The 15,884-nt window shown below is 42.5% G+C and overlaps 1 protein-coding gene across 4 annotated transcripts in view; it reads right to left on the bottom strand.

The window, feature by feature from the left end:
• The window catches only part of LOC122553102 (ADP-ribose glycohydrolase MACROD1-like), a 918,032-nt gene that overhangs the window by 267,572 nt on the left and 634,576 nt on the right, over nucleotides 1-15,884 (bottom strand). The window lies entirely within an intron of this gene.

Below are 15,884 nucleotides of genomic sequence, written 5' to 3'. Positions count from 1 at the left end.
TAATGGAATAAAATGAGATGCAATCACAGATCTAATCATTGTAAGTAATTACTCAACACTTTCACAAAAGCACAGCTAAACCTCAATGATCTAATCATGAACAACTAAAGAAAGGAATCACCATTGCCCCGCTCAGAACAAAGGGCTGGTCGCTCTTTAGAGAGAGACGACTGGTGGTGATTTAACCTGAGGTTCATCATGTCTCAGGAGAGAGGAGAGGTTGAGAAGGACAGTCTTTCAAAGTCAGCTCAGCCGATGCAGGCATTGAACCCATTCTTTTGTCATAAAACCAGCCATCCAGCAAACTGAGCTACCTGATGTGCCACGAGGAAGTACAGTAAATCTCTGCCAAACAATGGAAGCTGGTAGATAATACAAACAATTTTGGTGAAAGAGAAGTCAGTTACATAGGGCTCCCCTTACAATGTTGCTTCAAGTTTTTATTTAATTCACTCACGTGAATTCTGGCATTTATGTACATTTCCTCTGCCACTGTATAGAGACAATGCTATAAATTATGTGCCCTTCAAGAATGAGTCAAGACCTGCTCTGAAGATTATCGAACACAACTAATACTCACTAGTTCATATATTTAAGGGCTGGCTCCCCTACATGGGCGATTTGTTGAAAGTTTATTGGTTTTAAAAAAAAGTTGGCTCCCCTTTGGGGACTCTTGTGGTGCAGTGAGTAATATCCGTATCTTTGGACCAGGTGGCCTGAGGTGTGCTCTAACATCTTTGAACAGGTTGATTAGAAAGTAAATCTATCAACTGAATGACAGATTTAAAAAAAAACACACACCATTGCATGCCACATAATTGAAAGTATTTGGGGTGGGAGAGGGGCTCTTGTGGTAGTGTCCATCCCTCTCAGCCAGAAAGCCGAGGTCAAAGCTCGAGCTGCTTCAGAGACATTGGAAATCATTATTTAAATGTGTGCACAAAGGCATAATTGGAGGCCATCTGATTTTAATTGTTCAATAGTTGTGCCCTTAGAAGGTCGGACCCTGAATTTTGGATTCTCCCTCCTCTCTACTCCCCTCTCTTTCATCTCTTCCTTTAAGACAACCTCAGAACCTGCCTTTTTCAAACATTTGGGCATCTGTCCCAGTAACTCCTTCTGTAGCTCAATAATTGCTCTATTGAAGTGCGTTGATACATTTCATTACATTTACACATTACATTTACACATTTCATTACATTACCCGGGTTCAATTCCCGCCTCAGGCGACTGACTGTGTGGAGTTTGTGCGTTCTCCCCGTGTCTGCGTGGGTTTCCTCCGGGTGCTCCGGTTTCCTCCCACAGTCCAAAGATGTGCAGGTCGGGTGAATTGGCCATGCTAAATTGCCCGTAGTGTTGGGTGGGTGGTGAATGTAGGGGTATGGGTGGGTTGCGCTTCGGCAGGTCGGTGTGGACTTGTTGGGCGGAAGGGCCTGTTTCCACACTGTAATGTAATCTAATCTAATCTAATTAAGAGATGCTGTATAAATGCAAGTAATTGTGTTTGCAACAGGGTTTCAACATAAAACCTCCAACATAACTTCCTCCCTTTTGAATTCATTCCCCTTAGAAACGAAACCAAGCATTTTCTTTCTGCATTGCATGGCTTTATCAAATTGTGTCGAAATTTTTGACAACATGTGTATCTCTTATTCCAGATGATTTTGGTCCCCTATCCCTTGGAGTTCACACGTTTTCAGGAATAATGGACCTGCCTTGGGAACAGTGCTGTGGCTCCACATACACCACATAGGCTGCAGTAGTTCATGAATGCAGCTACAAGACAGTAGCATTTTGGTTATAGTCCAACAGGTGAAGAAGGTTTGGCGCTCCGAAAGCTCATGCTTCCAAATAAACCTGTTGGACTATAACCTGGTGTTGTGTGATTTTTAACTTTGTACACCCCAGTCCAACACCGGCATCTCCAAATCATGATATGATCATTGCATTGTAGCATGTGATCTCAAGACAAAGATCTCAGACTCCATCTTACCTCAGATCACTTGAAGCATGGCACTCTACAGGAAGCATGCTGCTCTGTTGCAACTCAATAACTTAAAATTAGCTCAGAAGCTCTGTGCCCCATGTTTGTGTTTAGAACAGATTGTGGTAATAAGAGCTTGCTAGATTCTCTAACACCATCATAACTACGCCTGGTTTCTTATGTTACAGGAGAATACAGAAGCATGAGAACATCAGATAAAAACACCCTGCAGGAAGCAGACAGATACCAACCACCTATTCAACTAGGGAAGGGGTAATAAATGCTGGCCTTGCCCATGACACTCACATTCCACAAAAGAAGAAAAAAAGGTTTCCTTAATCATAGAGTCATATAGTGTGGAAACAGACCCTTCGGCCCAACTGGACCATGCCGACCAGGTTTCCCAAACTGAACTAGTCCCATTTTCCTGCATTTGGCTCATAGCCTATCCATGTCCCTGTCCAAACGTCTTTTAAATGTTGCAATTGAACCTGCCTCTACCAGTTCCTCTGGCAGCTCGTTCCATATAAGGACCACCCTTTGTTTGAACAAGTTGTCTCTCAGATCTCTTTTAAATCTTGCCCGTCTCACCTTAAACCTGTACCCTCTAGTTTTGGACTCCCCTACCCTGGGGGCAAAATACCTTACCTATTCACCTTATCTATGCCCCTCATGGTTTTATAAACCTCTATAAGGTCACCCCTCAGTCTCCTAGGCTCCAGAGAAAAATGTCCCAGTCTATCTAGCCTCTTCCAATAGCTAAAACCCTCCAATCTTGTCAATCCTTGTAAATTTTTTTTGCACCCTTTCCAGTTTAATGACATCCTTCCTATAGCAAGGCAATCAGAATTGCATGCAGTACTCCATATGTGGCCTTCCCTCCTACAACAATGACTCTTTGTTCTTCTAAATTTGCTCTATCCAGTTGCTCTGTAAACCCGGTTATATCTTCCTGTGTTTTCTTTACGTTTTCAATATTGTTGACCATACTGCATTCTATATACTTTGAAGTTGTGAGGTCTATGACATACTCAACATGATCTTCCTATGCAGCAAATTACATGGTGTTATGACTCAGCAGAACTGTTCAGGAAACAAAACACACAATCTGTTACAAATGATTACACACATGAATTAACACAGCATGCTTCATCTTTCCAATATAATGCTGATCAATCAAGTATAAATCAGTCATAATAGGCCACATCAGAACAAATTTGTTCCCTTCCCATTCAGACTATTTGCTATTTTGCATCCTCCAAGAGACAGGTTTCTATTATCTGTGGCAGTAGACAACATTCGAGGGGCTGAATGGCCTCCTCTTCCTATCAATATGGACTATAACCTGATGTTGTGTGATTTTTAACTTTGTACACCCCAGTCCAACACCGGCATCTCCAAATCATAAGAATTGGGAGCAGGTGTAGATCATTCAGCCCCTCAAACCTGTTCTGCTATTTAATACAATCGTGGCTGATCTCATCTCAGAATAAACGTATACTTTCCAGCCCAATTTCCATGACCCTTTACCCATTACTAATTAAAAATCCGTCCATCTCCTCTCTAAATTTATTCTGTATCCCAGCAAAACTCCAGGCTAGTCAATTCCACAGATTTATCATCCTTTGAGAGATGTAACTTCTCCTCATCTGTTTTAAATCTGTCATCCCCTTATCCTTAAACTATGACACCTTGTTCTGGACTGCCCCTCCCCAATGAGGAAACATCTACTTTTTCAATCCTCCTTACGTACCTCAATTAGATCTCCTCTCATTTCTTCTGAACTCCACAGAATGCAGCCCTAAACTGCTCAATCTCACCTCATTAGACAAAATCTTCATCTCTAGAATCAATCTCCTCTGAACTGCTTCCAATACAATACCTTCTTCCTCAAGTAAGGGGACCAAAATTGCATGCAATACTCCATGTGCGGTCTCCCAATCCCATACAGACCAAGTGTCAAAAAGATGTAGCATTTCCAACACCCAAACTACAGGGCCTTTGTTTCTCGTGATGTTTCAGCAGACCAATTCAACTGACCAAGCACCAACACAGCAAACCCAATGGAGGCAGGTGCACTGAAACAAACAAGTCCAACAGCCATTTCACTGCATACCTGGGCTTTCAACATAGTGACCTTGAGAGGCACAGCACAACACAATTTATTTTTATGGCACGTTGCTCCTCAGAAGAATGTGTGTGATGCACCAAGTAGGCAAATACATCATAAGTGCTGTAAGGAGGAGTCTAAATCATTGTGGGATTCCAGCCCTGTTCTGCTCACAGTCCATCCCTAGATTCCTGCTATCCTCAGCCACTGACAACACTCCTTCCATTCCACCATTTCAAATCTAAGTAACTAACGCTGCACAGCTCCCTTGACATTGGCAGCTCTGTCGGAAATCTCCTGAGGTCGGGGCATTCTGTAATTGCTTCGTCCTTCATAACACTCAGGTCGTTTGTCATGGAACCGGCTTTTCTTACAAGATAACAGAGTCCTACTGAAGGCCAGCTGCACTAGAGTCAGCTGTTGACACACAGACATTCAATTAATGACACCGAGAATAATTACCTTTCAAAGCAGAGATTATTAGATCTTCAACTGAGTGCTTGCAAGTGGCTGGCAGGAGTAGTTATATCATCATAGATTCCTACAGCACGGAGACAGGCCCTTTGACCCAAACTGGCCCATGCCGACCAAAATGTCAAATTTCCCTGCACTTGGCCCATATCCTTCTAATCCTTTCCTATCCATGTATGTGTCCAAATGCGTGTTAAATGTTGTTAGTGTACCCGCCTCAACCACTTCCACTGGCAGCTCATTCCATATACACACCACCCTCTGTGTAAAAGAAAGAGGTCAAAACAACATCTTGGTTGGGGACTTTTGTTTACTTAGGGTCATGTGATCAGTTGAACATGACCATAATTCCACTGTTTATACGTGACCCTTTGGGCTGCTCCATGGACTATCTGTGTTCTTTTGAGGAAATGTTTTTCAAATAAATTATCGGTGCGTGCATATCAGGTCACTCAACTGGCACCTAACAGGATCTACAGTTGCTGCCTCACCCACTGGGTATTTAAAGCATTTTCTGCTTTTATTCCAGATTTCTAGCATTCACATCACAGTGGACAGCCATCTGTATAAAATCTAAAATTCCATAAACTTCTATTGTCCTAACCTCCTGATGGATGTCACCAGTGGGGAGGTGGGGTGATAATGTCTTGGCAGTCCATTTCTCTTCATCAGGCAATAAAATATAGCTAAGAATGTTCGAGAAGTGCAGCATTTATTTCAATAAAATCACCATAAGGTTGTGATGGTCTTTTTAAAAAAATTCACCCACAGGATGTGAGTGCCCCTGGTTTAGGGCGATCTTTCTTGTTGATCCCTAGTTACCCTGGAGGGGGTGATAGTGAGTCACCTTCTTCAATCACTACAAAGCTTGGGGTGGAAGTACACCACAGTTCCTTTCGGGACAGAGTTCCAGGATACCGAAATGGCTGATATCGTTCCAAGTTGAGATAGTGAGGGGCTTGGAGGGGAGATTGCAGATGATGGTGTTCCCATGTATCTGCTGTCCTTACAGTAGAGGTCATGGGGTAGGAAGGAGCTGGTCAAGGAGCCTGAGTGTGTCAGACTGCAGGAGACTGCAACCTCTTGTTTAAATGTGCTCACCAGGTTCTTTAGCCAATTGCAAGTGATCCTGCACGCTGTCCCTAACTTTCCTCCGACACAATTTAACGAGAGGAAAACTGCGCAGGCCACCAAATGTGCCATGTAATCTCACAACCTGATGACCCTCTTTTTATTCCAATTAAACCGCCACATCTAAAATGTGTTGGAACAAAAACGTGAAAAAGGTGACTGAGAAAGCCACTCTAAAGATGAGAATTCGGAGGGAAGAGTTGGCCTACTTTCAGCCAATGGCAAGTCTGACATTCAACAGAACGCATGCCCATGCAGAACCAGGTGATTGGAATAATTTAAATACTTTGGCAGACCAATGAGAAACCTCTCATGCATAGACTCAATATATATTCTGTAAAAGCAGAGACCATCTGTTGGTCTTTTTGAGAAAGGAAGCCAATTATTCAAAGCCAAGCCACAAATACAGGAGCTGCTGAGAAGGAAGCTTTCATGTACTCATTCTCTACCTTCCCACCCACCCACTCCCCCCAGCAGATTCCACCCAAATTTACATCAATTATTAAGTTAAAAATCTCACAACACCAGGTTATAGTCCAACAGGTTCACTTGGAAGCACTAGCCTTCGGAGCACTGCTCCTTCATTAGGTGGGTGTGGAGTATAAGATCGTAAGAGACAGAATTTATAGCAAACGTTTATAGTGCTATAAATGTTGCCACAATTAGAACTAGAGGGCGTAGGTTTAGGGTGAGAGGGGAAAGATATAAGAGACCTACGGGGAAACTTTTTCACACAGAGGGTGGTACGTGTGTGGAATGAGCTGCCAGAGGATGTGGTGGAGGCTGGTACAATTGCAACAGTGAAGAGGTATTTGGATGGGTATATGAATAGGAAGGGTTTGGAGGGATATGGGCTGGATGCTAGCAGGTGGGACTAGATTGGGTTGGGATATCTGGTCGACATGGACAGGTTGGACCGAAGGGTCTGTTTCCATGCTGTACATCTCTATGACTCTAAATTCTGTGTCCTATGATCTTATACTCCAAAACCACCTTATAAAGGAGCGGTGCTCCGAAAGCTAGTGCTTCCAAATAAACCTGTTCGACTATAACCTGTTGTGTGATTTTTAACTTTGTACACCCCAGTCCAACACCAGAAACTCCAAATCAATTATTAAAACCTTATCCTTATAAATGTACTGCACGTACAAGTTCCTGCAAGATTTATTCAGCTATCTAACCACAATTGTAAGAGAATACCTCGAGTCACAAAAAAAATCAATGTTTGCCCTTCTGCAACTTTCTACCCCACCAACACTCCAAGCAGGATTTGTTCAGCTCAGTTTTGTTTAGCTCTGCTACATGATCTCTCTTCTAGGAAGCAAATTAATGTCTTAACTCTATCTGGCCTTCAAAAATACTGCTCAAACCCAAGGAACTTTCTGCAGGAACTCTTTCATTAATATCTTAATCTATATTCGACATGCACCCTCTCAATACTGTCTCGGCAAACATTTTATTTTCGTCAAACAAAACAAATTTGAGATAAGAGCATTTGTTGAGCATTGCATTTGCTCTCTATTTTGTATCTAAAATTTGTACCTAGATACTTAGTACGTAAGTTGGTGCAATGTGGGGCGAAATTGTCTACTTTCACTGTACTCCTGTACATGAACCTGACAAAGGGGCAACACTCTGAAAGCTTGTGATTTCAATTAAACCTGTCGGACTCCAACTAGGTGTGGTGTGACCTCTGCCTTTGGAACAGTTCTGTGAGATGCTTATGCCAGGGTAATAGCAGAGTGATGCAAATAGCCCAACCTGGGTGCTCCTCCTGCCCCTGAAATTTCAGAGGGTACAACAGCTTCTGAATGTCCAAGATAAACTATCTTCCTTCAGGAGTTAAAATCAGAGGGGGGAAGCAAACAAGTTTCCTTGTTTTAAGGAGAATCTGGGATCCAGGTGCCAACACTTAATATGTCAGCTGGATAGAAACTGAAGCAATAGTTAAAGATGAGATGGGTTCTCTCCCTGGGCTTTGAGAGATTAAGAGACTGCAACATCACAATGGAATTGGTTGATAGGACCAGAGGATTCTTAATCAGGAGGGAGGTTTCTCGAATGAACCAAAAGTGCGTTCAAAACCAGGGCTGGTATTATCACTGGGGTGACAGTGAGGGATAAAATGTTCAGGCAGCCAGACGTGGGGGTGGGAGGGGGTGTTGGATTCAAAAACGTGCTGCCTTTTGAAAAAAAACTAAATTGGAACTGAAAGCCAGCCAAGAGATCAGAAAGGCTACTCAAAGCTTCAGCAACAACATTTCTTGCTTTCTCACAGTGTCTGACAGCTGCTTTCCTAATGCCTCTCTATATTGTGTGTTTTTTTTGCAATCTATTGCGAACATTGATCCTCCTTGTATTAATAAAATCGACTCAACTCCCACAGGCCACATTCTCTTTATTTGAATTCAGCCTTTCCCTATTTAAATACATTTGTGGAGACATTTTCTTCATTTTAAAATGCCTCTAAATCCTGTTTTTTTTTAAAATGAAATCCTGATAATTTTACTTTGATGACGAAGCATAATATTTAAAATCTGGGAGCAGTGGCAATACTGTGATGTCTGCTGCTACTGAAGTCACTTCAAAATGGAGACTGATTTATTTTTGTTGGGCAAGGACATTAAGGGAATAGGATAAGGCGAACAAACAGAGCAATGACACAGATTAACCACGATCTGACTGAATGGGAGGGAAGGTTTGAGGAGCCAAATAAGTCGACTGACATTTCTATGTTGCCAGAATTGGCGGTCGATGGGGTGAACCGGATCTGGATTACAGACTAGAGTTGGCTAATCACACAGTGAAAGTAAACAAACCTAAAACCCAAGAGGTCATCTATAAAACATGTTCTTTTTTCTCCCCCACTAGTTTTATTTCAGACATGATGAGATGTCCACTTTTAAATTTCAAGTAGTTTGAATTGTAAGTAGGCCATGGTCGAGAGTTATTGTTGCTGGGCTAGTAATCCAGAGGCCTGAATACTATTCTGGGGTCCCAAGTTCCACAATAGCAGAAGGTGGCATCAGAATTCAATACAAGTATGCAATTAAAAGTCTAGGGATGACACTGTCAATTTGAAGACCATAAAACCATTGCTGATTGTCATTTTAAAAACCCACCTGCTTCCCTAACGTCCTTTGGGGCAAGAAACTGCTGCCCTTACCGGCACTGACCCACACGTGACTCCAGACCCACAGTAACGTGGTCAACTATGAAATAGTCAAGAAAATCATTCCAACCACAGACAGAGTATAAAGTTGGTGATGATCGCATCCCATGAATGAATTAGACAAAACAATATTGGCAACATTTTAATACCCAGGAAGAAAAACCCAGTAAAATGGCGAATGGTCCAACTCACTGCGTATACTTCAAAACAGAGCTCAACTACAACCAGAGGGTAGTATTCAAATTTATCAACTGTGTATCTTCACTGAAGTTGATATTTCTTTTCAGCAGCAGAGAGTTGCCCATGGATTCTGGGTAATGTAATCGGAGGGGTGCCGTTCCCCTTGTGCTGCCATGTCAATGGCAATGGAGCAATGGACTGGGGTGTGATACCTGAGAGAAAGCTCATCTGTCATTCACACACCTGCCTTCTTTCAAACAAGGAACAAGGGGTAGAGATAAAGACTAGGAAAACATGCCACTAATCTGGGGGCTATTAGAAAAGCAGTGCTGCTTCGACATCTGCCCCTCCTGGAGTGGGCTAACTTGGCGTGAGACCCAGGGTTGAAGCAATGGCCTTCCCTGGTAGCCACTGGTTAAACAGGATGAAGTTGGGCAGAGGTGGAACACTGTGTGTGTGAAACACAAACTTCCCACCACAAAAATAGACAGCTGACTCACTAGCACCTCTGCCCTAGTTCACCCTGTTTTAACTACTTGAGCCTGCAGTGAGGTGGGTGTGGTGATCCTGTTTGAGCTGCAGAAATGTGGCATGGTGGCTTAGTGGTTAGCCCCACAGCCTCACAATGCGAGGGACCTGGGTCCGATTCCAGCTATGGGCGACTGTCCATGCTGCGTTTGCACATTCTGTCTGTGTCTGAATGGGTTTCCTCTGGTGCTCTGGTTTCCTTCCACAATCCAAAGAGGTGAATTTGCCATGCTGAATTGCCCATAATGTTCAGGGATGTGTAGGTTAGGTGCATTAGTCAGGGGTAAATGTAGAGTAATAGGGTAGGGGAATGGATCTGGGAGGGTTACTCTTCGGAGGGTCGGTGTGGACTTGTTGGGCCAAATGGCCTGTTTCCACACTGGAGGGATTCTTCAAAAAAAGTTGGAGCGAGGCAAGGCCAGGGTAAGTGTTGAATGTGTTGGTACGTGAATGCAAACTTCTATATCCTGCAGTTGATGGAAGAGGGTGTAAGAGGGTGTAATTGGGGTGGGAGGGGTCTTTGATGATGTTGGCTGCTTTCCCAGGCAGTGGGAGTCAATGGATGGAAGGTTGGCTTGCGTGATGGACTGGGCTATGACTCTATGACTTGTCAAATGTGCAGCTTAACTAATTGGAGAGAAGCTCGAGTGAGGGATAACAAGGGCCACAGGTGAGTCAACTTCACAAATGAATTGGCTGGCAAGTTGCAGGCACCTACAGGATGGCAAACATACTTGGACCAACTCCGATCAAACACTAAGTGAATTGAATTTGAATTTGAATTGAATGTATTGTCCCGTGTACCAAGGCACAGTGAAAAATTTTGTCTCTCAAGCAATACAGGAAGATCACAGAGTTAAGTAACATAGATAAGTAAATAATAGGTCAGCAGCGGCAAAAACAAAAACACAGGTACAGGTGAATGTTAAGAGTTTGTGAGTCCATTCAGTATTCTAACTGCAGTAGAGTAGCTGTGCGTGTGTTCAGACTTCTGAACTTTCTCCGTGATGGTAGAGGATGTAGAAAAACATTGCCAGGGTGGGATGGATCTTTGAGAATGCTGGCGGCCTTTCCTTGACAGTGGGCCTGGTGGATGGATTCTGTAGGTGGGAAGTTTGCCTTTGTGATTGTCCGGGCCGAGTTCACCACTCTCTGTAACCGTCTCCGATCTTGAATGGTACAGTTGCCATACCAGGTAGAGATACATCCAAACAGAATGCTCTCGATGGCGCACCTATGAAGTTTGGCAAGGGTATCCACTGTCATGCCAAATTTCCTCAGTGGCCTAAGGAAGAAGAGATATTGTTGGGCCTTTGTAACCAGTGCGTCCACATGGAAGAGTCCAAGAAAGCTTGTTGTGATGACCACTCCTAGGAGCTTGACACTCTCCACTCGTTCCTCCTCTGTGCTGTTAATGTGTAGGGGACATATGTAACATCCTGCCGAAAATTAATAATGAGTTCCTTGGTTTTGCTGGCATTGAGAGCAAGGTTGTTCTCAGTGCACCATTTGTCCAGGTCTTCCACCTCCCGTCTGTAGTCTGTTTTGTTGCCATCTGAAATTCGACCAACTATGGTGGTGTCATCAGCGAATTTGTAAATGGCATTAGTCTGGCATTTGGTGATGCAGTCATGGGTATACAGTGAGTACAGTAGGGGGCTGAGCACACACCCCTGGGGGGCTCCAGTGTTAGTGAGGATGAAATATTGCCCCCAATCTTCCTCTATTTTGTTACATTTGCAGAGGCACGCATAGACTTTCCTTGTTCTTTATACTTGGGAAAATTAGAGGTGATCAAGATTGGAAAGTGTGTATGGTGGGGTAGCACAGAGAAGCTCAATTGCAGCCCACCAATGCTCAGAGGCTGTTTCCCCTAATCTAGGCAATCTAGGACTGCAGGGTCCATCAGTTACAACGAAGGGGAGAAATTTCATCATTTAGAGGGTTTGAATCTGGGAATGCTCTGTCCTAGAAGCCCATGAATGCTCAGTCATTGACAATATTAAAGAAGACAGCTGATGGATTCTTATGAGGGCAGGAAGGGAATCAAGGGCAGCAGATAAAGCAGGAAAATAGAGTTGATGTAGATCAGTTGTCACCTTGCTGAATGAAGGAGAAGACTCAAGAGGCTGAGTGCCCTACTCCTGCTTCCATTTCTTATGATCTTATCATGTCACTTTGCAAACTAGGTCACCTCAATCTAGTTCACATTCCCTGGTACTTAACTGTTCTGTGTATTTAATCCCATGTGAACTAAATTTAATTTATTATGAGTTCCACTGAAATCCTTCTACAACCAAATAGACAGAAGTTTCAAACTGCGATTGCAGTGTCTCCAAAAGGGTATGTCTACCTTATCCTACAGATTCTCATATTGGTTAAGCTCATTCAATACAATAAAACAGAAATAAACTTACAAATGGCTTTGATGTCTACACATCACTTCATCAAAACAGTCCCTTATACTTTTAAAGAATTCCTTCTCTAAAGATATTTCTGTTTTGATAATTGTCCGACTTAGAGAAAGCAAATTGTCAAAATGACTACTTCTGTACTTGAAACGTTTTCTCCAAAACTGCTTTAGAGATTTTAGCTGTATTAATCATACTGCACCAAGTCACCACTTCTCAATATATCAAAGCATATTGTAGAAGCAACTTTAAAATGACACCCGCTTATGCTGGTTTGTAGTAGATTTTACGTTCAGCAAAATGCGAATGAGTGCAATCTCAAGGGAGAGACAAAAACCCACATCTCACTAACAAACCCAATTTTAGCTACAACTTGCACTGAATCGTTAATTACATCCCAACCTGGGCAGTTCTACCCCTCTGTGTACTTAAGCTGTAATGTGGGCAACACCGATGACAGCAGAAGTAAATAAGAGAGGGCCACCACATACAGCAATGTCCAAAACCACATTTAAAGGAGTTGGAAGATTTGTCGACATCGATAATAGAGTGATAAATTCAAGATGACCTCCAATTTCTTTAAGCACGCATGAAGCCAATTTTAAAATATTTTTAAAACTATCTCCTTTAATGGTTTCCTCTGAATCAGTTTTCCTTTATTCTTCACTTCTAAGGGTTTGCTAAGATTTCTTCATTCTTTAGTTCAGAGATTTCAAAGCCACAACACATGTTCCCAGGTCAGCAAATGCAGCCAAATGTAAAATTCTCAATTCCTTTTCATGCTTTAGAATCGAGTACATTTCACCGTAAAACTACAGCTTGCCAAAAACTATACAACCTAGTTTGGGTCCAAGACAAATGTTACTGATGGCTTTGTTTAGGCTGCCCAATCGACAAGTCAAAGAGAGTCAGACTCCATCTACACTTCCCAAAGCCTCAGGAAAACAGCCACCATCATCAAGGGCCCACCCCGGTTATACTCTCTTCCACTCTCTCCCACCAGACACAAGATATAAAGAGCTGTATACATCTGGATGTAGGTTTGCTCACTGAGCTGGAAGCTTCATTTTCAGATGTTTCGTCACCATACTAGGTAACATCTTCAGTGAGCCTCCGCACAAAGCACTGCTGATGATTCCTACTTTCTATTTATATGTTTGGGTTTCTTTGGGTTGGTGATGTCATTTTTTTGTGGTGATGCCATTTCCTATGCTGATGTCATTTCCTGTTCTTTTTCTCAGGGGGTGGTAAATTGGGTCCAAGTTAACGTGTTTGTTGAGTTCCGGTCGGGAATGCCATGCTTCTAGGAATTCTCGTGCATGTCTCTGTTTGGCTTGTCCTAGGATGGATGTGTTGTCCCAGTCGAAGTGGTGCCCTTCCTCATCTGTACATAAGGATATTAGTGAGAGAGATGAACATCAACTAGCCACAAAATGACATGACCATCTCTCAGGACACGACTTTGACTGGGACAACACATTTATCCTATGACAAGCCAAACAGAGGCACGCACGAGAATTACGAGAAGCATAGAATTCCAATTGGAATGCCATCAACAAACACATTGATTGGACCCGATTTACCACCCCCTCAGAAAGTGAACAGGAAATGACATCATCAACCCAAAGAAACCCAAACATATAAATAGAAAACAGGAATCATGAACAGTTCTTCATCCGGAGGCTCACTGAAGATGCTACCTAGTATGGTGATTAAACGTCTGAAAATGAATCTTCCAGCTCAGTGAGCAAACCTACATTCAGAACCTGAGCTACAAATCTTCTCAAAACTCGTTTGCATACAGGTACCAATACATTCAAGAACAGCTCTTTTCCCGCTGTTATTAGACTACTGAATGGACCTCTTAAATTTTAAATTTAATGTTGATCTTGCTCTTTGTGCACTTTCTCAACAGCCATAATATTGTATTTCTCGCTCTGTTCTATTACCCTAATGCACTTTGTATGCTGTGACCTACCTGTGCTGCACACAAAACAAAATGTTTCACTGTACCGAGGTACATGTGACAATAATCAAGCAAGTCAAATCACGGAGTCACACAGCACAGAAACAGAAAACTTGTCTGCACCAACCAGGCATCTCAGTATGACCTAGTCCCATTTGCCAACTCTCTGTGTGAAAAAGTAACCCCTCAGCTCCTTTTTAAATCTTTCCCCTCTCACCTTAAACCTATGCACTCTTGTTTTAGACTCACCCAAACCAGGGAAAAAGACCTTCCTTCAGAACAGGTCAACATACTGTGCTGGCCCATGCAGTACCTTGCTCCAGATAACAGAGACTAAGCTTACCCATCCCGCCTGATTGAGTGTGTGTGTGCTAAACCCAAGGCTGGATTTCCAATGTTGCAAATTGTTCCAATGAAGTTAAACTATTTCTGTGAATAGATCTGTTCAAAAAGTGACAGTAACCTATTTGGCGGTTTTATCATAGTCAAACCTCCCAAGGTGCTTTGCAAAATTATCAAATATGTGACACTGAGCCACTTAAAGAGAATTAGGGACAGGTGTCTAAAACTTGGCCAAAGGGGCAGCCTTTAAGGAGCGTCCTAAAGGAATAAAGGAAGCTGGATGCTGGAGGATATAGAGGGGGATTTCCACAGCTTAGTTTCCAAATGCATGGTCAGAAACGATGGAGCGGTTATCCTCAGTGCAATGCGCAAGAGGCTTGAAATCTTTTGCTGAGCTCCCCCCTCCTGTGTCATAATGGCTACTGGTGAGGCTTTTCCAATGTTACTATGTCAGATAAATTCAGTGACAAACACATTGTATGTGGAGCCCAGATTCCAGTGTTCACTGGCACATCCCCTTAGCACATATACTGTCAACAGGACAGCCACATTTACTGCATCTTAAGACACGATTATCATTTCATTTGATTAACTGCATAAGAATTATGGTCCGGTGTGTCATCTATTTGCACTGTGCAATGCTTGGTTCATTAAAAATTCAATTTTGAAGTTTATTTGGTGATGTGTGCACCATTTTGCCTAATACCTTGAGCACACAGTCCACTGTGACCTAATTACTTTGGATAATATGGTCCTTTAAACAGACCATTACATTTATTATCTTTTTTCTGTTGCACATTGAAGGGTATTCTCAATGTCTTTTTGGCAGACAGAGTCCACAAAGATCAGAATTGAAATGGCATACAATATTAGCCGGAATAAACTTTAAAGTTTTTTTTGTATTAAATGATACAAATTGTAAATTGCCATTATCCTGTAATTCAGATGTGTCACTGGTGCCTATGTAGAATGAGACACCATGATTCCTGCTCGGAACTAAAAAGGTTTGCAGAATCAAAATCTAAACTGCACTACAACCACACCAGATGGATCTATGAAGCGTGCCATAAACTGTAAATTTGCATAGTGCACATCAACCTCCTTCTTAATTTTTTGGATGTTCCAATTTAAAAAGAAGCAGGAAAACAGATTTATGTTTTAAACAGGATCAATTATGCTGGAATTCCTTGAGATGTCCTTCACTTAGAAGCTTTGAATTCTCACACCTTCATTGTTTTGCTTTCGTTTTATACGCTCATGGGATGTGGGAATTCCTGGCTGGCCCAGTATTTATTGCCCATCCATAGTCAAACTGAGGAGTTTGCTAAGCTTGTCATTTCAGAGAGAAGTGAAGAGTCAACCACATTGTTGTGGGTCTGGAGTCACATCTAGGCCAGACCAGGTAAAGATGGCAGATTTCCTTCCCTGAAGAACTGATCCAGATTTTTACTGGAATCAGATGTCACCAGCTGCCATGATGGGATTCAAACCCGTAATTCCGGAACAGTAGCTGAAGGTGCTCGATTATTAGCCTAGCGACATTACCACTGCATAACTGCCTCCCTAGTTTCATTCTAAACAACTCCGTT

The sequence above is a fragment of the Chiloscyllium plagiosum genome, chromosome 9, assembly GCF_004010195.1.
Source record: "Chiloscyllium plagiosum isolate BGI_BamShark_2017 chromosome 9, ASM401019v2, whole genome shotgun sequence".
Classification (NCBI taxonomy): Eukaryota; Metazoa; Chordata; class Chondrichthyes; order Orectolobiformes; family Hemiscylliidae; genus Chiloscyllium; species Chiloscyllium plagiosum.
Note: the sequence above shows the minus strand (reverse complement) of the source record. Positions and strands in the feature narration are given on the sequence as shown.